The sequence below is a fragment of the Triturus cristatus genome, chromosome 8 (assembly GCF_964204655.1).
Source record: "Triturus cristatus chromosome 8, aTriCri1.1, whole genome shotgun sequence".
Classification (NCBI taxonomy): domain Eukaryota; kingdom Metazoa; phylum Chordata; class Amphibia; order Caudata; family Salamandridae; genus Triturus; species Triturus cristatus.
In genome coordinates, this window is record NC_140591.1 from 1,469,865,564 (window position 1) to 1,469,891,006 (window position 25,443).

General features: G+C 44.4%; 1 protein-coding gene across 1 annotated transcript in view; it reads right to left on the reverse strand.

The window, feature by feature from the left end:
- Positions 1-25,003, reverse strand: part of GDPD5 (glycerophosphodiester phosphodiesterase domain containing 5) — a 795,759-nt gene extending 770,756 nt beyond the window's left edge. The window contains exon 1 of the mRNA XM_085623289.1: positions 24,594-25,003. The gene's annotated coding sequence lies outside the window, so the exon portion shown is untranslated. The remainder of the gene's footprint in view (positions 1-24,593) is intronic.
- Positions 25,004-25,443: the final 440 nt, after the last annotated feature.

Genomic DNA, 25,443 nt, shown 5'->3' on the forward strand with positions numbered 1-25,443 from the left:
ACATTCATCTTGAACCCCGACATTAATTCCACCCAGTCACCAGCTACCACCGCCTGTTCCTAGAGAATACCAACTCCTGTGCCGCTAGCATAATCATTTATCACATAAGGATATCCTAAAATTCTGGAATGGATCAGGTCCAACATTTGACAGCCAATTTACAATATCCAAATGTAGTCATCACTTCATTCCACGGATCCTCCGGGGACACCAACCCCGCCTGTCATCGCTCTCCGTGCATACATAGTCTCATGAATGATTATAAACCACTGTTTAAAAATCTACTCAAATTAATTAAACATCTGGTTTCTCTCCTTAATAATGCCTCTCAAACGAAGCTGCTGAGCAATGCAATAATTTCCCCTCCGGATTGTGAATTTAAGCAACAAAAAAAAAAAAGTTGCTGCTCTAGGAAAAAGCTTCCAAAGGACACCTTTGTTACAGACGAGGATATTATTAATTTTTAACCACATAGCCACCAGCACACATGCTATAGCTGGAAATCAAGTAGCAGTTTCTTGCAGTCTTCTCACACTTCTATATTTTATAGTCTAGTCTTGTCCTTAGATAATAACAAGCATCTGCAATGCAATAGGTCTTGCATGTACGAGAGTTTGAGCTATTGGCATTTCCAATGCCAATAGCTCAAACTCTCGCAAATGCGAGACCTTTTGCATTGCAAATATTTTTGTGGGTCAAAGCGCTCCATGCTGCGCTTTCCTGTTAATAGAGGCCGCGCCCCTTTCTTTAAACAAGCCGCGTCTAAAGAAAGGGGCGCAGCCGACATTAAAGTGAAACCACGGCATGGGGGCTTTGACAATAAAAAGCCAAGTTGCAAACGAATGCTTTTTTTTGTAAAAGCGCCTAATGCCACGCTTTCACTTTAATAGCGGCTGCACACCTTTCTTTAGACGCAGCTTGTCTAAAGAAGGGGGCGGCGCCTCTATTAATATGAAAGCGCCGCATGTGCGCTAGTAAACAAACAAACAAACAAACAAAAAATAAGCACAGCACTATACTAAAGTGGACAGCGCTGCTAAAATAAATAGATAAAGAAATGCGTCCGTTATAGGTAAAGCAGACCGCCATTTGTAATTATAATTCAAATAAAAGCGGGCAGCGTGCTGCGACGTAGTAGGTGGAATAAGGGCAAATCCTAAAATAGTGCTCAAAGCCAATATAAAACAGACCATCGAACAAGACAAGTAAAAGGTCCAGTCATTATAGGAAGTTACAAATGCAGACAAGGCGGTACCAAGGAGGGACTAACAAGCTTATTCAGGAATGAAAAGCCATGATTTTGCAAGGAAGGCAACAGTAGCCAATTGAAAAGATGGGCGGGACATGGGTGTTGCTTCAAGCCACTACCTCAATACAGCATGCCTCGCAGAATAGCACATGCGCTGCCCAAGCTCGATCCTTAAACTTAAACTCCCCAGCCTCAAGCAAGATGTCGGGGAACTAACTTGAGGTCGCACGTAATAGAGGGTCTGATCATCAAAGGTAATGTGCACACAAGTGTAAACGAGTTGGTGGAATTTACGATGGGCCCGTATGGTGGCAGGAAATCTGCCAGTATGATGGGTATTCCACTATAGTAAATTTGGGGTAAGCAGCGGAACAAGGCGGCATTATGGCAGACTGGATGGCTCTGTAAACTGGAAGCAACACTAGCCAATTCCTAGGTTTCTTAATCTTCCCAACAGTTTTTTGGGTAGATTTCACCCTGAAAACACACATAAAAATATGTCTGTTAACCGTTGGCCGACGCGAGCACTACCTGCCCAGTGCTGCACACGACCGTTGGCCGACGCAGCCCCGCCCACTCTTTAGAACTCCCGCACCACAGCGAAATTTGCGCCGCGGTAAAGGAGTTAATCTGTAAAATAGTGGGCATTTCAAAATGTACGATGTAAATTGTTTTTAGGACATTTGCTCTGATTGTTGGGGATAGATTGGACTGAAGATCACAGAATATTATAATGATGCAGGAATGCTGATGTATAAAGCTAAACGTGGAATTTACATATGTGAAATAAGGGGCAGTTTAGACCTTTATTGTAAATGGAGCAGATGATGCATATATGAAATACTCGTTATGGGAAATGTACGAACGTTTGTATTTTTGTTTCATAAATACCAATAAAAAAATAAATAAAAAAATACGCCTGTTAAAAAAAGTAGTATATGTGATTCAGGGTGGAAAGTGGAGGGAGCACCATCAAAACAAATTTAAAGGGGTGAAGGGAGTAGGGTTTACTCCACTGTCAAAGGCGCATTTCCTAATGATTTACTCATCCCGACTTTCCACCTAGTGTTAAATTTGTATGATTACATTTGAAGATTGGAGTACTCTCGAAAATCTAAGGCCGTCGTAAATTTTGAGTAATGCTTCTAGGACTCTTTGTGATGCTCCAAGCTGTGAGAGTAGAATGCTGATAATTTCCGCACAAGAAATGCCAAGTAATCACCCACGGCCATTCTACACAAATACCCGGTGATATAACAAGCACTAAGGGAATAAGCTTCATCGCAAAGCTGATTCTATTATCCCTCCGGGTGCCCTGCTGATAGTCAAGGACGACAAGGATAATGCGTATAATATTTTTTACTGATTATCCAATCTTGCATTTGCGATGTAGGTCTGGGGGAGCGCACCTTGATAATGAATCAATCAAAAACTCCCAACAGAATCACTGGTGTTCATCAAGGTGTTACTCAGGGGAAAAATGAATCTACTGATTGGTTTCTGCCCCAGAACATTCTCCCTTATTCAAAACTTCCAGCACAAAGTAAGACAAATACCACCCATTACCCTTCACTGGAATCGGTCCCCTGTGTTTAGTAAGCTGATGCATTACCAAGGACAAAAGATGCTCAAATGATCAACTATCAGTGTCTTGGACACGGGATCTTCGTAAAAACACAGACCGAATGACATTCAGAACTCTCAGCTTAGTTAAACATTTATCTGTATCGCCCAATGCACAAAAAGACTCACTCTGCTACCACTCCTAAGCTAAGGTGGTTAATTTTGTAAGTGATCGGAGAAGAAGGCGGTGTTAGGCGACCTGTAATTTGGGGGAATCGATTTTTAGCCTTTGCAAGCATTTATGCCCCAGTAGAGGATGATCCAGCACCATATGAACAGTTTTTTTAATCCCCTTGGAAGTGATTATGGGGGGGGGGGGGGGAGAGATTTCAATTTTCTACCGAACATGTTGACTGCATTTTAAAAAAGAGCTTACATTTTTAAAGGTTGTCCAAAAATGCAGGAATTTTAACTACGGTTGTTTGTACTCGTTTGCACTTTACTGCACTGTAGACACTTTAGCTTCCTTTTTTATAATAAATAAAATGGCTTAAGTCAACAGGATAAAAACATTAACTATGCCTTATATGTTGATATTTTCGCATACTTTATTGGACCCAATGCACTATAGACACCATAGCCAGTTTTAGATCTGGCAGGCTACGTTGCATTTGATTTTTGTGTATGCCAAAACATCATTAGTAGCCTTAAAATCTGCATTACTTTCAGCTTTTACCCGGACCTATATTGTACTGTTTGATGTGCACTTTAGTGATTATCAAATTATTGATGAAAGAATATTGTATCTGATCTCCAATGGTTTGTGCAATCCAAGGTTATTCTTTTTTCTTCTATGTAACCTGTTCTCAACTGACTTTTTTATGATCAATATGGCTACTGTGCAAGGTTTTATTATTGGATATTTGTTTTGTATTATTTGGATGAATTTGTAAACTTTGATGGATCTCAATTCGAAAAAATAAATAATTGTTTTATCCCTCCTTCATAATTTGTTTACGCATTACCCCTCAAGTACGGCGTATCGATCGCAGGTAATCTCAGACATGGCTCCCAGACTGGAAATTGAACCCTACAAGGCTTTAAAACAGTAACCTATAGGCATCAAGTTGCACTGGCTTCCAGTAAAAGTAACAAGCATTTACAATGCAATGGTCTCGGCATTGTTAAAGTTAGAGCTATTGGCATTGCTCATGACATTATTTTTGTTTATGTTTTTGTTTTTAAAACATTTAAAGAAACGGCATTGTTATTTACAATGTCAATAGCTTAATCACTCTCAAATGTGAGACCTATTTATTGCATTTGCACCCACACACAGAGCCACACACACAAAGCCACCCACACACACAGAGCCACCCACAGAGCCACTCACATAGAGCAACCCACACACAAATAGAGCCACCCACAGAGCCACCTACACACACACACACACACAGTAGCCCACTGACCTATTTACATTATGTGCACTTTGTGATCTGCATGGTACATGTTCTTTGCTGCAGGCACATTAACCCTATGTGCTACCTTTCCAGGAGTCAAAACTTCCACTAGACAAAACTCCGATCTCCCTCTAGGAAGAACATTAAACACCAGAGTCACCATGACATTTTTATTGTTGCCGAAAATTGCTGGAGGCCAGGAAGGAGGCAGCAAGCACTTTTAAAACCTTAATTTACTTGCAAACATAATGTCTCCACTCAAAGTCAGCGCCCGGTCACACCGGTTGCATTGCCCTAGAGCTGGCCCTTCTCAAGGGTCCTGTGACCTCAGTGACAGAGTCACTGTTGTTCTTGGCTGTGCTGCTTCATAGGCCTGCTAGCAAGACTGGAGGTGAACTTCAGTATGGATTGTGGTGGACAAACCTTGAAGGTTAACCCAGACTTGCCAGTGCTAGGGTCCACCTGCTGGTGCTAAGACACCAGCGCTTCTAAGGTCTTGCGAAGCCTTCAAAGGTCTAGCATGGGATTGTGCTCTCTCAGGAGAGTCGTCTGGTGGACTGGTTATTAAGGCTGAACCTGGTTCCCCAGTTCCAAATTCAGCAGCTCTGGCCATAGTGCCACATAGTCTCCCCCACTGAACACCATACTGTCCCACTGAGAAAAACTCACACTGCCTTCAACTACAACCCAATTGCTGCCGGCTATAAACACCTGGATGAGGCTCAATTTAAATGACGCAATAGACAAGAGCAATATGCGGCCTACAAAAAAAAGTAACATCATCCTAGAAAAAGCAAACACTGATAGGGGAATGCAAAATGTAGCAAACCATGTGAAATGCAAGCAGGAACAACATTGTTACCTTAACGCTTTTACACTCACTATTCAGAAATCAGTGAGTGCTTTTGCCTGAAAGGGGCCTTCAATGGTCCCATTTCAATGTCCATTGCTGATATCCTTACAAAACGTTAGCAGTATGGTAAAAAGACCACATCCCTGGACGCAGAGCCGCAGTACACATTTTGTTTTCCAATCCACACTTTGCAGTACCTCCAGGATTGGTGCACTAGTTGCAAGCCCGGGAAAACAAAGACAAGAAAAAAAAAATAGCGTTTCACTGGCAAACTCTGTAAAAGTGGCGCTAATGTGTTTGGGTGTGAATAAAATCAATCTGGCCAGTTTGCTACCACTGTCTTACTTTATTTAATTATTTTTCATATTTTTAACCTTTTATTCCATATGCTGCACCTTAGAATTAAAATACGACATTTCCAGCAAGAATGATATTCTTTTTTGGATCCATTTCACAGGGGAGCAAATAAAAGAAAGTAGAGGAAAGAGAGTGAGAACCCCATCTTGAAGTCAAGGTTTTCAGTAAGAGAAGAACTGCTAGACAGAAAGAGAGGGAAGAATGAAAGAGAGGGAAGAATGAAAGAGTGGGGGGAGGGGGCAGCTGAAGCATTGTCGCACAGGGCGCCACAGGCACTAATGCCGGCCCTGTGTGTGAAGGCGCTCTACAAAACACTGCTGGAGAGGGGTGAGGAGGAGAGGAAAGATTGGGGGGGGGCAGCTGAAGCGGCAGAGCAGAAGCGGACACTGTATTTTTCTTCTCTAAGTAAGAAGGAAAAGACAGAGTCCGGTTACTTATCTGCCGCATGTCCTCGAGCGCCAGGAAACGCCGAGCGCCAGGAAACGCCGAGATCAGCCTTGCAGCAAAGGAGTCCAGTTACTTATCTGCCGCTCGTCCTCGAGCGCCAGGAAACACCGAGATCAGCCTTGCAGCAAGCAAGAGGCGACCCCACGTCCCGCTCCATTCCGACTGCGCACAAAATGGCCGAACCTTCCGATGGTTAAAGAAAAAAAAAAAAACACGCCCACCACACGGAAAAGGGACAGGGGGTAAAAAAAGAGAAAAACGCGAAAAAACACGCCCCCGAATCCGAAAAAGACGGGGCTTGTTTAGAGAGACAAAGCTCTTCTCCAATGGCTGACCACCATTTAAGAGGCCAGCCAATGGTGAAGAGGGTAGAAGAGGGGCGGGTTCAAGCCCCACTTCTGAAAAACGTTAAATCTCGTGAGCGAGACTGCGCAAGCGCAGCCTTCGCTAGCCGGGACCTAAAAAGGCTCTGGCAATTATCTGTAGGAGTGAAGAGAAATCAAACAGAAGAATACAGAACTACGGGAACAATTTTGTCCATCCTAGGCTTAAGTAGGAGATGGGTGTGAAGCAATAAAAATCCCCATTCAAACTTCCAAAAATTGATTGTCAACTGAAGTAGGGTGTGTTTCTTCTTCTCAGTTATGGAGCATTTGACAGCAGCAGAGCGTTTTCTCTTCCGCTGAAAAACTGTGAAAAATGCCCTCATTTTTCAGGGCTGAATGACTAGCAGCGATGCGAACATCAGTTACTGCTGCTTGACAGCTGTAAACAAGATGTGAAATTACTACTGGAAATAACAGCTTGTACTCTAAAAAGAGCAGACTGCAAAAATCAGCATTCAATAAAAACTACTGAAAAAACTTGTGGAGGCAAAACAATAACAATCATGTCAAGGGAAGTCAAATTTCCCACAAAAGCACTCATGTTTGAGCAAAGCACCTGAAAGCACTACATTGGAGGGACTGCCAAAATCGGACTATGTATACGCAATAACATGATGGACTACATAAAACCGAGAAAAGGAACTAATTCATTCCTGAACACTGGATGCAGAGCTAAACTAGGAAGGTTCCTTCTGTTGTTGAACAGCAAGACAAGTTCGCTTTGTGGCTGCATTTGAATAATAACAAGTAACAAAACTAGACCACAAGGCACCCAACTAAGACAAAAGAGGCACCACACAAAAATAGCATTTGCTGTACATAGAAATAATCACCAGCGTAGTCGGTTTCATCAGCACCACAGCTCAAGAAACGGCCAGACTCAAAAAAAGCTTTTACAATGCAATAAGTCTCGCATTTACGAGAAATTGAGCTAGTGGCATCGTAAATTACAATGTCTTTTATTTATGTGTTGTTTTTAAAACAGACAAATAAAAGGCATTGTCATTTACAATGCCAATAGCTTAAACTCTCGCAAATGCGTTCGGTGCCAGTGCTATACATTTTTTTCCAAAATGCTAGGAGAGAGCAGGTCCTGCCTACAACGGCAGGCAGGACAAAGCGATTTGAGAAAATAGTGCTCAGACTGTAATTAAAGCGTACCAAGTAATAACACTCGTAACAGGGGGTGTCGCCATGGGAGGTTACAAAATGAGACATGGCGGTACTAAGGAGGGACTACTAAGCCTATTGACCAATGTGCAGCCACAGTTGACAGTAGACAATGACACAACCCAATGAAAATATTGGCGGAGAGTGGTCCCTACCTGAATACAACACGCTTCCCAGAGCAGCGCATGCGCTGCCCAGGCTCGACCTAAAAACCACACTACTGTGGAAACCAGAATGCCAGCAAATCACCCACTACAAAGACCAACTCATTTCCTTGAGAAATGGAGAACAACCACAGACGCTCGCCGCATGACCCAAAGTTGGAGATGGAAATACACCTAGGGAGACCAGGCTTGCACATAGTGTGACCGTAGAGACACATTTTGTGCGGTACTGTCCAGTGTAAATGGATATCACAGGAACATAATGCCTGAAGTGATACGAGAAGGAAAACAAGTTCACATAAAAAACAAAAATCAATAGGAAAGTGGGCATCGTTCTGCGTGATGGCAGAGGCAGCAAAAAGGGCTATCGGAGAAGTCACATCCTTCTAAGATTAGGCATGAAATGTAAACTCGAGCATGTCAACCCTACACCTTTGCATATGAATATTAAAGGAGCAATGCCCCGATCCTCCTATTTTTTTCATTAGCTGAACTATAAACGTTGGCAACTTTTGATGTAATCCAATTCAACTATAATTAGGCAGTCTTTGATCCTACTGCTTCTTGGCGCTACCTCTCTGCGATTCCTGGTCCAGCGCAGGGACACACCGATTATGTGTAACCAAGCGCTTTACAAATTATCTTATTATTAATATTATAGTAAAGTTCAACCGAATTAAAGCTGCTTACTGGCTAGTAAAATCTATTGTCATCAGATGTGTGCCATGCTCAATTATCCCGGCTACAGATTATGTAGGAAGATGCTGTTTGTTGACAGTCTGGTGCCAGCCAATGGAAATAACCCACAGGCAACTTCTGTGTAGGGCTAGAACCCCTTTTCTAGCCCATTAGAGATGATTTTTGTGTGCTTGATCTTAAAACTAGAATGCCACTTGCAAACTTGGGGCAGTTTAGTTATTTCAGTCCATTGGCACAATCAATGACTGTTGTTCCTCTTAAATGTTATTTAAAACCAGACTAGGATACACTCTCTGCTAATATACATAAATAAGTTGTCCATGCCAAGCCAAAATGATTGTTTGCGTGAATCCCTGTGCAATTAAAAATGTCACCATGTTGAAAATTCAGAAGCAGAGAGGAGGCCGGGGATGATCTGTGCTTGGTGCCTCCCTACGGAACCACGCACCAAGAAAATATCCTCTGTGCGACGGTTTGGAGACGGGTATAAGTTGACCTGCTCTGCAACTTAAGAACCACAAAAAAATCAGTGTGTAAGTGATAACATTTACTGCAGCATGCTACTCTAACAAGAGCATCTTAGAGATGAACAAGTCTTCTGTCCCAGACTTCAGCGAAGGAGAGGATACCCTGTCCATTCCTCGCTTTGCTGTGAAACCTTGTCGGTCAAACAGACATAATAAAGCTTTGTTAAAGTTGCGGGATACAGATCAGGCCAGGATGCCATCCACTGAGAAACTGTGAACAACGTGTGACCGAAAGGGCTCTTTCACGTTGGGGATCAATTCATACATGGAAACAAGGTGGCACGCTGACCTATTGAGAGGGGTTCCGTCCCTCTTCAGAAGAGGAAGAGTGATCCAATGGATTCAGAATAATACAGGTAAGGCAGACAAAAACACAGTTTTTTGGAGTTCAGCTCAGGTACCTCAGCAGTGCTTTGAGGAAGGGGTACATTTCCAATGTAACTACGTTGTATGATCATCGTTTCCCCCACATTTGCACAAATTGAATTTTTCTTGGGAAACTTTTAGCCCCGCTGGACCTAGAACAAGATTGGAGGTGAAGGAAACGGACCGGCCCAGGGGAAATTATTTGTTGTTGTATTAGATTCCATAGAATTATCTCCAGAAAGTTTCTCACCGACACCAACTTTTCGGGCACAACCCTGTGTGATCAGTGTCCCCTAACTTGTGAGTGAAACCGAGATCAATAGGATGTCAAGTGACCCAAGGATACACTTGCGGCAAAACGCTTACAGCCAGGTTTTGTGTAGATGGGTCTTGTACGGACACCAGTGGGTAATTTATAAAATAATAATAATAAAATGAGTGCAGGGCCCAGAGATTTTCTTAGGTGTTGCAGAATGCTAGGGTTGCTAAGCTGTAAAGTTTTGATTCCAACTCATACCTTTCTTTCAACACCCTACACTTTCAGACTCTTTATCTTATTTTCTTGGTTTCTTTTCATCTTTACATTCTCCATTTCTCACTTTCTACTATCTTTCTCTTTCACCTCCTTTCTTGCTCTTCTGCCTTACTCTCTTTTGATCTGGGTCAAAATCTGATAGTAAACAATTAAGTCCTGGTCTCCCCCAAAAATACGCTCAAGAGCCCCCAACCATTGACGTCATTTAGCGGTTGCCAGGGGTCGCAGCTGCAACCCCTGGTTTGCCTCCTGCGACCCCGCCAGCACTGTGTCTGCGACCCCCTGAGCTCACATGACAGTAGCTAACTTGGTAAAAAATCCCTTACTGTTGCAAGAGATGTGGATCATTTCGTGACTCCTGCTGCCCCGGAGCTTGCAGAGGGAGCAAGAAACAAATATTGGGGAAGGAAGGAGAGAGAGAAAGAGAGAGAGAGAGAGAGAGCGAGAGAGCGAGCGAGGGGATAAAGGTAGAAGGCTTTGAGGCGAAATGAGGATAGAATAATGAAAGGAAGAAGACACTACAGAGAGATGGGTGAGAGATCAAAAGACAGGACGGTGTATGTTTAAGAGAGACAAAGAGGAACTAAAGAGACACCAATAATGCTGTAACAGACAGGTGAGAAAGGACAGACAAGGGAGTAGGAGAGGTGGAGCAAGAAAGTCCGGTGAGAGAGGGGAAGAAGTATTATAAGGAGATAAGTGAGAAAGACACAGTTAAGATAGATAGGAGGGGTGAGAGAGTCAGCAACGGGTGAGAAAGACATGTGACATAGTAAAAAAGTTACCCAGTTCACAAACAGCTGAGGGAAGGGTGACAGCGTGGCAAAAGACATGACATCACTTCCTGTTATGTAATTGAGGTCAAAACATGTGATGTAACTAATGATACCCCTGAAATTTTGGTAAATCGACCTGCAGCAACTGCCACAAATTAAGCACTATTGGCACACAGAAGCATTTGCAGTATTTTTCTCGTCATTCGAGTGGGAGACTATATTCCTTCCCCTCACTAGCCTCAAAAGGTCTTCAGAAAGCCCTGTAATTTGAAAGACAAGTAAACGCTTTCTGAGAAAACCACTGAAATAGCTACACAAAGATTATGGAAACCTACAATTATTTTACGCGTCAGTATCACTAATTACCACCTCACAAGGAGCCAGTAGGAAAGGAAAAAAACAATCAGACTTTGGAAACCTGCGTCATACCGCTCAGGTGGATTTGTATGGATTTTAAGCAGCCCGCCACATTAATCCTAATGTCCTGTGCACGCACCATGTGCCTGCTGGCTCTACAGTCATCACTCAAAGCCCCTCTGTGGGTCGTCAAAATCTACTCCAGAGCTCCGCTACTGTTTAACAATTAAACATTAGCAGAGAAATAATATGTATCTACATAAAAACTATAAAGGTAAAATTGTAAAATGTAAAACGTTCTGTAAACATGAAGTAATTTGAAATTATAAGATTACATTGGTATTCATAGCTTGATTTGTGGGAGCAGATGAAGTACAGTGAACAGTAGTATGGACTATTGGTGACCTCAATTAAAGTCCTAATATACACCAACAAAAAGCATACAGCAGGAGAAAAAAAGACAAAGAACTATGCTAGAGCCTTTCATATCGCTTTGTCTTTTAGAAATAAACTCACATTTTGAAATGCTCCAACCTTCCCACTAAAATTCCCGCTAAAATTATTTTTGTACATCTTATCTGAGTATTAAACAACATATTTCATAATTTCATTATGTGTTTAATGAATACTTGTTTCTGTAGTCAATTTCATTATGTGTTTAATGAATACTTGTTTCTGTAGTCAGTTTCTTTATGTGTTTAATGAATACTTGTTTCTGTAGTCAATTTCTTTGTGTGTTTAATGAATACCGGTTTCTGTAGTTTTCTGTATTGTTTTGAGGTTCAAAACGTAGAGACTGCTCAAGCAGGTGTCCCTGGTGTCCAGTAGTCATTCATTGGGAGTGCCTAGAAGTCAGAAGGATAGGATAGGCTACTCCTAGAGCACAAGACGCAGGAAGAGAAGCCCAACAGGGATTACTTTCAGTTTATAATACTCCAGGTCGTTGCTAAACAAGTATATGTGCTTCTAAGGAAAATCAATATTATAATATAATGCTTCATGGAAAAGGGCTATCTTCCTAAACCACAGATCCCTCCCTCCTATTCTAAAAGGGCTTATGGGGCCAGATTGGTTAATAATAAACATCAGCCTGCTGGTGCTTCCCAGAGCTTTCAGGCACAGATAAGTGCATCACATGCTAAAACAACACAAACCATCAACTTCACCGTCATCTGCCAGCTAAACTTGTTTTATTCTTATGTCGAATGCCCAACATGGTGCCCAGCCGGTATATGTTGGTGCATCTCCATCACATCACGGCTTAAACAGGAGTAGCCAAGGATAAGAAATGCCCGCCATACTTGGCCCCCCATGCTAAATCAAGCACAAATAGGTCCACGCAAATTGACTCAGCCTGTACTTTTCCACACTTCAAATTTTACCAAGTTATTTATGGAGAGATTTTCACCACAGAGTTAGAAGGGGCTCATTCGGAGTTCTGCAGATCAGGATGAGGGACAGAATGGGATTTAGTACATGGAGAAAACAAAAACCACAGGACACTTCATACTGTGCATTGCGCACACACACACACACACACACACGTTCACCCACCCTTCACATTCACACACCCATTCACAGCATACACACGCACATACATACATGCATCCAACATTCAAAAGGACACATCTGTGGCTGGGGTGACAATTGAGGGGGGTGGAGAAGCCGAAGCCTCTGCGGTCCCTGGAGGTTTTGAGGAAGGAAAGGACTGCCGGAAGATCTCACCGCCTCCTCTCACTGGCTGGTCTTGTCATGGGTCAGCCAGCGAGAGGAGGACCTTCCCTACCTCTTCACCGAGTGGGATGGGGTCAGTGAGAGTTCTTTACAAGGTCTACTCTGTGACAAGGTGTCACTGATTGACACTCGGCACAGGGCAATTCTGGGCTTTAAACTGAAGCACCCAGGTCTGAGTCTATGGTGAGGTGCCCACTTGTCACAAAGGGGAGGACCTCAAGGGGATTTGAGGGCCGAACGAGTTCACACCTTCAGGGATGTGAAATCATCAGCCTAGCAAAGTTTGGCTCAGGCTGCCAGGTGTCTGCACATTTACAGCACCTGGCTGCCTGACCAGACCATGAGGAGTGTCTGTCAGCCTTACCTTTGCTGAGTCTGACAGACACTCTTCATGCGTTCTAAAAGGGTGGAGGGGCAGGGCCCCATCGCACTTAATGACAGGCTGCCAACGGGAAAAAAAAAACATTATCCCTCATTTTGCCCGCTCTGCCTGGAGCGTAGAGTTCCAGAAAAACTCAGCGAACCACCATGTGGCGGAGTTTTCCTCACGTGCAGCTCACCAACGTTGGTGAGCGAGATAATCAAGTGCTAGGGCGAGTCTCGCCGCGATATCTCAATGCATGCGGTCACGGCAGGTCGCTACCATTTCGCGTTGAGAAAACTGCCACTCGAGAAAACAAATCTACTCGGGCAGCAGAAATAAGTTCCTGGTTCTAAAAATCAGTGCCAGCAGCGCGACATGCTGAACTTCCCCCGCTCACAGAACTCTACGGAATCTCGCAGAGTTTTTATGTAACTCTGCAGAGTAAAACTCCACGAGTTCCACCCACCCTTAATTGCCACCTATGACACTACCCAGGTAAAAAACTGTATGGTGCAGCACCATTTTTCCTGGGGTATTTTTTAAATAATAGTTTTATTGGTATTTTTTACAAGTCAACAATACCTATAATTGCATTGTACAACAACGTATTAAAAAAAAATCCAATTATAAAACATGTAACTAAGACAAGCATTACAATTTGTTATTTGGATATGTCCCAACGGATTATTTGTTCCACAATACGGGCTATTTTGAAGAGGGCCCATGTTGGTTGGGGAATCTATATCGAAGATGATATTTTGCACAAACTGTATTAGAGACATCTGTCCATTCAGTGATTTGAGTGAAGTCAAATATTACTGTCCCCCAGAAGGTGCGTAACTCCATACATGCCCAGGACATGTGAAGCAAATCCGCTTTAGGTGCATGACATCAGGGGGCATATATCTGCTGCAGTTAGATATATATGGTGTAATCTAAGGGGAGGGGGGTAAGTAAGTTCTATGCAAAACATATAATTGGATACAATTGAAACGGGAGTTCCTGGTTTTTACCAGCCGTGTGCATGTGGTATATCTATTGTTCAAAAATAGCCGAAAGGCAGCAGAGAGCTGGGCAGGGTAGGAGACAAGCATAAAATCAAATGAGAGATTGAAGAGGAAGCAGATTATGGACGGTTAATACACTGATACAGAGGTGCTGCATATCATGAAATTCCCAAATTCCACAGGTGTAATTAAAATTCCACCTAGGACTAATTATGAGTTGGTCAGATATATGTGCAGGGCATTGGTGGCCCAGATTCTTTGACTTCAGGAGGTATCCCCACACCTAAATCCACCAGCCTTGACAAGTATTGGTCCCTGGAACGTGAATAATGATACAGTCCTGGAAATAGTTGGTGAAATTAGGTAGGTTTTCCCTAGTTCAGGTGAGTATTCTGCTGATACTTAGTGCTTGCTAAATATTACTGTATGCTTAATAAGATCTCCCCAAAATAAAGTTAAATTACATTATCAGTATTATTGGTCACAGATCAACATAGGTATATTAGGTGTTATTTTTGTACATATTTTATTTCAATTAAATTGGAGATACACTGTAAAACACACACACACACACACATATCAGTAAAAACAATAAAACACCACTTTTGGTATCTTCCAATCCAAAACAGTGGGAGAAGATGGAGGACTTCAAAGGTCAAATTCAAAGGACGAGTTTCTGTGCACACATCCTTTCATCTAAAGGGGTTATCACAGGGGTGCACATATAATTTAAAGGGCTTCAAATAGAAGTGTGCTTGGGAAAGGGAGCAGAAGGTGGACTCTCAATAGTCACGCACTGCTGCCACCAGAGCAGGCATGAACATGGAGTATGCAACACGTTGAAGTAGCAGAGAAGCGACTAACCCTGAAGTCAATGTTGATCCTACAATCGCTGTAATTCTCGCTCGCCGTGATTCATACAGTCAAATATGTAAAAGTTGGAAATTTCCTCGCATACATTTTGGATAAGATATATGACTTTTCTGGGATTCACAAAAAATCCCAGGAAGATTTCTTAGAGTAATCCAGTGCAGAAAATTTAAACAAGCACACATTCCATGAAAAAAAGTACTTCCACGGGGGTGAGGAATGATCGCCCGACACCCAAGTCAAGGACAACAAGTTTTCATTTTTTTGTGTTTGCTTTGTTTACTGGACAAATAGGCCCAACCCACTGCAGCACAAACACCCCAGCTGCCAGTTTCCATACCACAGTATGGATCTGTGAAGGAAGATGGAATGCCACTAAAGGCAAGAATTGAATCCCTATGTAAAAGTAGTTCTAACCTGTATATAGGATTCATTATTTCTACAGCCGTTGCTATAAGCACAAGCACTCAAAGAAAATGAAATCAGCTGTGAGCTCAGTTTGCATTAGGGAGGGTGGTCCTGGCATTAAAGGGGGCATATTTGCAAACTGTTACATTTTAATGGTATTCAAATATTTCACAGAATACTCCCTAATTGTATGCATATACTGGTATAAGCATAGAAGCAATATTGGTAATTGATTGCATTCAAAATAAAATATACAAAAAAATTAAAACTTGAAAGAAAAGTTTCTCTAATTTATTATGCACCTTTCTATGCAATTTCTCGGAGGCATCATTTGGTAGAACATGTTTGATGCATACCAAAATAAAAAAAAAAAGAGGACTGATGGAGAATCAGTGTAAAGCCATCATATGAAACATGACAGTAAATTAGGGAGTGATCCTTTAAATAACAGTTACAAAAGTGCCTTTGCAGGTGCTGGTCATTGCACTGGTGCAGATTTACAATTTCAGGAATTCACAAGAGATTACAGAAGCAGGCCTGGAAACTGTAGTCGGAATTCCATTTTGAAATGAGCAAATATACGAGCAAATATATTTGTTCCTGCGAAGGTTGCAGGGAGTTTACAAACACACAATCCTAACAAGCACTTTTTGCACAACCTGAAAAATATCTTTACTTCTGTGCTTCTCAGGCAGGAGTAAATCCCCAACGTTTTCGAGTGTGGGATAAGATTGGAGAGGAGTTGTTAATATCCTTAAAAAAATTTAGTTTGTGGGTGTGGGATAGACTCAAAGGATATTCTAATACTTTGTAATTGGAATACCCTTTGGGAGTTAGAGTTGAAAATACCCCTATGGAGATTGGAACTTTTCAAAATGTAGTTTTATTTCTAAAAGACAAAGCAATATGCTGTACTCTAGCATATCACTTTGTCTTTTGGCTCCAAATGCATGGTTTTTTTTTTTGGTACACAGTGTTGCTTCAATTAAGCCACCAATCATCTATACTATATTCCATTCGCTGTACTTGTGCTGCTCCCAACAAATCAAGAGAAGGAAACCAACTTCATTTTCAGCTTCCAGTTTCAAATTCCTTCGCATTTACAGAGCATTGTAAAACTTTACATTTTCCATTTTGTTTTTTTATCTATATCCACTAAATTGCTAATATTGTTTAATTTTATAAACAGTCGCAGGCCCCCTGAGTAGGCCTCGCAGATCCCCAGGTGTTCACAGAGCACAAGTTGAGAACCACTGACTTAAAAAATCAAAACCCTTATAAGAGACTAAACATAATTCGAGAGGAAACTGTTGTAGTTCCAGCATATTAGGAAGGTTGCCTCAATAGTTCAGCTTACTGCATGCCACCCAAAAGGAACAAGTGGATTTTTGTAATTTTTTTTCAGAGATGGTAGATTTTTGCAGTATTTAGTCCCTTGGACAAGTACATATATAAAATTCCACACCCCTACTTACACCACTGTTAAACAGGAGGATGATTCCGACCATTTCCTCCCTGGAAGCACACTTTCTCCAATTTATGACAAAAGCAAATTTGTGGGTTCTTCCGGGATGGGAAACAGTCTGCAAAAGGTATGATAACCCTTAAATGTACATGTATGGGATTGTTCTTTTTTTTTTGTCCGCCTCACCCAGGAATACCTAGAACCCCACCCAAAGCCTAAACGTACAAAAATACTTTTAACATAAAATGCCACAAATTCGGATTAGGATTGAGCGAAATACTGATAGTGCTTTTCTTAATTCAAATTAAGTGCTCAAGATTCTTTGCGACGCACAACCTATATCATCATGTCTATTTTATGGTACTTTTGCTGTGTTAACCATTTCATGTACATTCCGTGGGTGGCCTCACATTTGCAAATAAAGCTCTGATGCTGGTTCATGCTATATAAAACCAAATCAATAAATAAAAATGAAAACCCTGGAAGGCCTCGCTGCTTTAAAGGACTTCAAGATATGCTAAAACAAAAACAAACAAAAAAATCAAACAATGGTTCGAATTTAGTTAGTAGGGAGATGTACAAAACATTCCAAATACTGCAATTCATCCATTCCCTTCAACTGTGTAATTTGACTACGAACAGGCATCTTGCCTAATAGCATAGCCTAGAGCAAAACAAAAACATGACTGATCTGTATCTTACAACACCAAGTGGTTAACTGGATTAGCCTCTCGATCATTCAGGCGACACCAAGGATTCAGCTGACTTACCACTGGCTCGCGGACTCCTGGAAAGGCTTTCCGCAGACAGTCACATGGCTGGCCGTGCCATCTCATGAGTCAACTTCCACATGCGGTCTACACAATCAAACACATAAGGGCACGTAGAATAGGGCTTGGGCTATTGCAGAGCACCCACTCTCTGAAAAGTCCTTAAAATTATCAGTCTTGGAAAAATCATGCAAAACACAAGGAAAAACCTTTGTCCTGACCAGCAAAGTCTCCCGCCACCCCCAAGGTAATGTAGAGTGCGATTTGTAACAATAACGTGACATCACATTTGGGAAACAATGGCACGTGTAAACGAAACAAAAAGTGTTTATGAAGCAACTTCCTTCCTCAAGTTTTGAAGTTTTGCAAGAAAAAGCCCCGCTGCCAGGGACTCGGCTGTCCCAATGGTTCGCGGGTGGTTTCCTGAAGGCGCCGGGCATGGGTTGAGACAGAAACCAAAGGACTTTAGAATTCACGGTTTGTGCTGAAGTGCTGCACATGCAAGCAAACGCGCAAAAATTAATTACAAACAACATGTGGTTATGCAACGTCACAAGGGAGACAGCCATAAGAATTGCCAACTGGACTATCTGAGTACCAACAAAAACTCAAAAAATGGCAACCAAGTTCTTGCTCAGGATAGACCCTGGTCTTTTATTTTGCCACATCTCATTTGCCCCTTCTACAGATTGAGGCATAGACTAACGGAAAGGGGTAGTCACCCCCCAACACCACAAAATCAATAATTCTATGCCGCCACATTCAAAAACCTTTATAGGGCCTGATGAAATGCAATAGAACGTTCTCACAAGTCTAATAATAGTTTATGGGGTTCCTATTAATGACGCATGTACAAAATTACCATTTACATTGCCACAGTGAGCGCTCACTCATGGTCCAAAACATATGAAGTATCGTGCTAGCCTTGAACAGAAAGCGCTTTGAAGACTTGTCAGTGAGATAAAATGCGACATAAATGCCACCGCAAAATGCAAATCCATATTATGTAAATTTCTCCCCTGTGCATATCTTACAAACTTGGAATGGATCATATACTCATTGTGAGTATCAGTCTATCAGTCCGGGGTTGTCCAACATGAATAACGAGAAAGTTGGATCCATAGCGCATTTTTTTTTAGGATAAACGAGTGTCTGAGGAAGTTCCATTTAGATTAAATTGCATTTGAATTTATTTTCAGATGATATCCAGAAAAAAATGGCATGGATCACCTGTTTTAGTGTAAGTAAGTTGAAACAAACTCAGAAACAAGATCAAAGTTCTTTCATGAGATTCAGCATGAGTTCATCATGTGAGGTGTTCCCTCACACATCAAGGCTCACCTTTACTAGAAATCACCACCGCGATACTTCAGAACAACAGTAACGATTAGTGGCCATCCAGAAACTTCAACACAAGTGGCACTACTGTCAAGAAATATTACTGGAAGCCAATGAGTCTACTCAAGAGCCTACCCATAACGGCATCACCAACGTCTCTCTGAAATGAGGGTCGCCCGCAAGAAGAAGGTACATGCGGGACAACTCAAGGATTGCCGGGCTACGCCTGTGAATGAGGGTGGGAGGTGCTGCAGGAACAGTGTTAAAGTATAAAGTGGTCATCAGTCCATGTGTTATCCAATGATACGTGATGGGCGGAGTGGTGGGCACCCAGGACCAGAGGCACGCGCTGCATCCCTACATTCTGAATGATTCCATTAAAGCAAGTGTAAAGGTGCTATTAAATAATAAAGAACAGTCCAGACGCTCACCAAAGGTGAGACGGATTCTAACTAACAGCAGGTGACGTCAAAATGCTTCAGTGTTCTATAAGACAAACATGCAGATGCCTTGTATGAACTAAGCTGCAAGACCATGTATGCTGTGATGTGCATTTAGACCATATGCTACGCACCAAATGTCCTTATTACAGTAACCTGAAGGTCCTGCGTACATCAACAACAAGGTGCCCTGTATGCACTAACCTGGGACCTTACAAGCACTACCCTACAGTTTACCGTGCATGCAGTAACCACCATCTGCCCTGCAGGCACTAACTGCATGTCACTTCTGTGCATCGACAACAAGGTGCCCTGTATGCACTAACCTGGGACCTTACAAGCACTACCCTACAGTTTACCGTGCATGCAGTAACCACCATCTGCCCTCCAGGCACTAACTGCATGTCACCTCTGTGCATCGACAACAAGGTGCCCTGTATGCACTAACCTGGGACCTTACAAGCACTACCCTACAGTTTACCGTGCATGCAGTAACCACCATCTGCCCTGCAGGCACTAACTGCATGTCACTTCTGTGCATCGACAACAAGGTGCCCTGTATGCACTAACCTGGGACCTTACAAGCACTACCCTGTAGTTTACCGTGCATGCAGTAACCACCATCTGCCCTGCAGGCACTAACTGCATGTCACCTCTGTGCATCGACAACAAGGTGCCCTGTATGCACTAACCTGGGACCTTACAGGCACCACCCTACAGTTTACCGTGCATGCAGTAACCACTATCTGCCCTCCAGGCACTAACTGCAGGTCACTTCTGTGCATCGACAACAAGGTGCCCTGTATGCACTAACCTGGGATCTTACAAGCACTACCCTACAGTTTACCGTGCATGCAGTAACCACCATCTGCCCTGCAGGCACTAACTGCATGTCACTTCTGTGCATCGACAACAAGGTGCCCTGTATGCACTAACCTGGGACCTTACAGGCACTACCCTACAGTTTACCGTGCATGCAGTAACCACCATCTGCCCTCCAGGCACTATCTGCATGTCACCTCTGTGCATCGACAACAAGGTGCCCTGTATGCACTAACCTGGGACCTTACAAGCACTACCCTACAGTTTACCGTGCATGCAGTAACCACCATCTGCCCTGCAGGCACTAACTGCATGTCACCTCTGTGCACCGACAACAAGGTGCCCTGTATGCACTAACCTGGGACCTTACAAGCACTACCCTACAGTTTACCGTGCATGCAGTAACCACCATCTGCCCTGCAGGCACTAACTGCATGTCACCTCTGTGCACCGACAACAAGGTGCGCTGCATGCACTAACCTGGGACTTACAAGCACTACCCTACAGTTTACCGTGCATACAGTAACCACCATCTGCCCTCCCGGCACTAACTGCATGTCACCTCTGTGCACCGACAACAAGGTGCCCTGCATGCACTAACCTGGGACTTACAAGCACTACCCTACAGTTTACCGTGCATGCAGTAACCACCATCTGCCCTGCAGGCACTAACTGCATGTCACCTCTGTGCATCAACAACAAGGTGCCCTGTATGAACTAACCTGGGACCTTACAAGCACTACCCTACAGTTTACCGTGCATGCAGTAACCACCATCTGCCCTCCAGGCACCAACTGCATGTCACTTCTGTGCATCGACAACAAGGTGCCCTGTATGCACTAACCTGGGACCTTACAAGCACTACCCTACAGTTTACCGTGCATGCAGTAACCACCATCTGCCCTCCAGGCACTAACAGCATGTCACCTCTGTGCACCGACAACAAGGTGCCCTGTATGCACTAACCTGGGACCTTACAAGCACTACCCTACAGTTTACCGTGCATGCAGTAACCACCATCTGCCCTGCAGGCACTAACTGCATGTCACCTCTGTGCACCGACAACAAGATGCCCTGTATGCACTAACCTGGGACCTTACAACCACTACCCTACAGTTTACCGTGCATGCAGTAACCACCATCTGCCCTCCAGGCACTAACTGCATGTCACCTCTGTGCATCGACAACAAGGTGCCCTGTATGCACTAACCTGGGACCTTACAAGCACTACCCTACAGTTTACCGTGCATGCAGTAACCACCATCTGCCCTCCAGGCACTAACTGCATGTCACCTCTGTGCATCGACAACAAGGTGCCCTGTATGAACTAACTTGAGACCTTACAAGCACTACCCTACAGTTTACCGTGCATGCAGTAACCACCATCTGCCCTGCAGGCACTAACTGCATGTCACCTCTGTGCACCGACAACAAGGTGCCCTGTATGAACTAACCTGGGACCTTAGACACACTGCACTACAGCTGTGTGCACCAACACAGTGCCTTGTATGCACTAACGTGGGACCTCACAAGCACTACCCTACAGCTGCCGTGCATGCAGTCATCAGCATCTGCTCTCCATGCACTAACCTGCAGATACCTTCTAAGCACCAGCTGTCCTGCAGCACTGGCCTGAAGGCACTAGGAAGCAAGGAACGTGCCCTGGCCGGCACCTCGCCTCTTTCTGTAATCAATGCAGTGACCTGCAGCTCCCTTCATGGACCACATTTCAAGATTTGTTGTTTTAGTTCCATAAAACCATAACAATATTTTTATTACAAATTAAATCTAAAATAAGAAAAATGAAAGTGCGACTGAGCGTAATAACATGCAGGTTTCACACTTCTTTTAGAAGTAATTGTTAAAAAAGAGAAAGCTGAACCAGAGTCACATCCAGTTAAAAGAGGCTGCCCCCATCAATCATCCAAATCACTGGCATTCACCCCTTTATCTCCTGGACTATGGCAAACGATGACTTAAAGATGTATCAGATGAGACCCACTGTCAAGAATTTAACCAGCTTCCAGTTTGATTGAGGGTCGTCGTGTCTCTGTTATAGCTTCCCTGCACGGTCGAATGCCTCTTGTCACTAAGAACCTTTTTTGATAACATTGGTCGAAGGATGCACACGTTGGGACAAACACTCACTAGGTGGGTAAAGTCCTCTTTTTTCACTTTACGAAGTCTGCCTTCTGTGGGTCCGCTGTGGTCCCATGTTGACCGACTCGCCAATGCTGGAATGCAGCCAAAGGGCAGGGCCATTAGTCTGTGTTTTATATGTGCTGGGAAGGGGATGGGATGGGATGCCTAGGTACTTTCGTGAACTAGCAGGTGACCCGAGTACACTAACCTGCAGCTATCGTCTATGCGCTAAACACTAGCTGTCCTGTGTGCAGCAAACTACCAGGTGCACCCTACAACTCCCCTGCTCTATGTGCTATCCAGCAGGCTTCCCGAGTGTGCACCAAACTGCAGGCACCCTCAGTGAAGTAACAGAAAAGTATTCATCCCCTTCAAGCTATGGAGGGGGTGCATCCTAATTCACATAGACTGGCTGCCTTTCAGAACAAGCTTTGGCAATGCAAATAAGTCTGGCATGGGATACAGCCTTTTGGCTTTATCAATGCTTGCTGCAAAACTGTATTGTTGTGGGAGCTGCCAGGCCCTCGTCAGTCTGAAAGAAAAATAGAATTGGCTAAAAGCAAAAAAAAACACATTGTAATACTAGTCCCTGGACCTGAAGGGAAATACTTTGCATGTGATTATGAAAGGGAGAACGGCGCACTCACAGGGAAGTTAGCCACTGGCTGAAGTGGGCAGCAGGGTCGGATTGGTAACCTGGGCACTCGGGAAATGACCGAAGGGCCGGTAGTCGAGTTCTAGCTGTAGGCTGCTTTTATGGGCAGCCTGGGGGCTGTCTGTGCTGTTAGGATGCTGCCAGTGGACCAGTGGGTGCCTGAGTGGCCTTTCTAGAGCCAGATGGGCGGAGGTATCACTCCCTTTCTCTCGCTGGGCTGGCCCATTAATGTATGCTGACTGAGCGGGGGCAGAGGGACTGCGCAGAAGTGGCCTCACTTGTATTCATGTGTGGCTCAGCAGTGTGAACTAATCTGTGCATTTTGGTTTAAAATCAAAGTGAAGTTAATAAAACATGCCCCCGCCCTCTTTCTTTTCATAAAACTTCGCTGAAGCAGTGTTTTGCGGAAAGGCCATATGCAATTGTGGGCTACTTTTTTTTGGTGTGCCCGGGCACGAAAGTTGAAGGGGCCCCCCCTGCAAGGTACACGGAGGGGCTCCGCGCCAGATTTAATCCGGAGCTCTCCGGCGTGAGTAGTGCTGAGGGGCCCCCCCGCACTGTGGCTGATGCGGGGGCCTATGTTATGCCCCTGCCCGGGACGATTTTTGATCCCAATCCAACTCTAGTGGGCAGACTCATTGCCCCATTCTGTAGTGGACAGAAGAAAATGTGACTGACACAATAAAGGACCAATGGATGAAGACGGCTGGTTTTAAGCCCCTGGAAGTATATTATTCATACAACTTTAGTAAAATCAAAAGGACTTGGCTAACGCCGACATCAAAATCATAGCCTGAGTATATATGGGTGGGACTAGGCCCCATGGTTTCAGGTATCCGTATTAAGAACCTGGTTACTTTGCATGAATTAGCCAGTACGTACTCTGAATACACTTCATAATTGATAGCCTGCATGGACTAAAGAAGAAAGGCACATGGATCAAGTAAGCTGTGCACACCAACCACCAAGTATCACGCAGGTACCTTTTATGAGCGAACCATCAGATAACATGTATGTACTATGAGGTATGCTGTGTGCACTAACGCCCAGGTACTCTGCTGGAACTGACCCGCTCATTGCATCATTATAAAAAGACGTCAAGGACCTCGAATCGGTGAACCAGCTGGTGCCATGTGTGCATTAAACTCAGCGCGAACACAATGAAACACGGGGTGATTTATTTGCACTCCCTGGCAGAGACTATGTATGCATTGCCGTGCTCACGCGTGCAAACAGAATCTGGCAGTCGGTACAGTGCATCGACGAACCGCCAGGTACAGTGGGTGAAAAGAATGCACAGGGAGCAGGTGCGTGCCCTTATACCTGCACTGCCGGGTATTCTGTACGTAGTCACCAGCAGGTGCCCTTCTTGCACTAATCCGAAAACAGCTCGTGCACAGTGAAGCAGTAAGTAGCCCTGATGCACTAACCTGCGCAGGGAAGCCATACAATGAACGATACATCATGCACCCATATAGCGCCAAGAAACCCTCGTTGTAAGTGAACTTGGCCTCTGCAGACCCCGGTCAGTGCATGGGACAGGTAGTCACTCAGACCAGAAGACAAGAGGGCACTGTGGTCTAGGCGCTTATAGGTGCCCCAGTCTCGCCACCATCCCAGGTGTAATGTGGGTGACAGCACATGCATGGCAGACAAGTCAGACACTCACCTTCAACAGAGCCCTCCCGGCAGCCTCCTGTGTGTCCGTCCACCCGGAGTGACAACCAAACAAGTAACAATCCTTCCGCTGAGTGCAGCTCCCTTGCTCCAGCCACTCAAGTTAACGCCCGGGACATAGAGGGCGAAGCGAAAGTGCAGAAGATAACGGACCTTTAACACGGACAGGCAGGCACCCTCCTGACCTTTGGATGCGCCCCCGGGGGGCAGGTGCGGTACATCCACGGTTTAGGGGATTGGGCTGAAGCCAGGGGCAGGCGATGGCCGCGGGCTCTCGGGTGTCAGCGGCTCCCGCAGCAGCAGCCCCGGGGGTGTGGTGCTCCCGGCAGCAGGGCGCAGACAGGCAGGAGCTGTAGCACTGCTGCTGGAGCTGCTCCTCCCCGGGCGGCTCTCGTGAGGCTCAGGGGGCGGGCGCGCGCGCGCCCCTCTCCGCGAGGTTCCGGGAAGACCCGCCCACGGGCGACTCTCCATTCACAGAGAGCTCGCTTGGCCCCGCCCTATGCTGGACACTTTTGGGCTCACTTCTCAAAAACCACGCCTCTCATCAGGCTCTGACCAATGAGACCCTTGCACAGGATGGCTAAACACGAACAATCAGCGTAGCCACACCCATAATCCTGACCCTGCGCCAGTGTGGGCGTCATAACAACCGGCAACGCCCATCTTTTTAGCATAATTCCCTTCTCCCTGGACGGTGTTCTCCTGCTGGCCCTGCTCAGGGAAAGCCTTGCTGGGGTCGGTCACGCCTACTACTTACATAGCAACACCTCTTACAACAGCAGGCTCGCGTGCTCGTGCTTAAGCAGCTTTCGCCAAGCAGATCTTTTGCTTTGTGTTTTCCT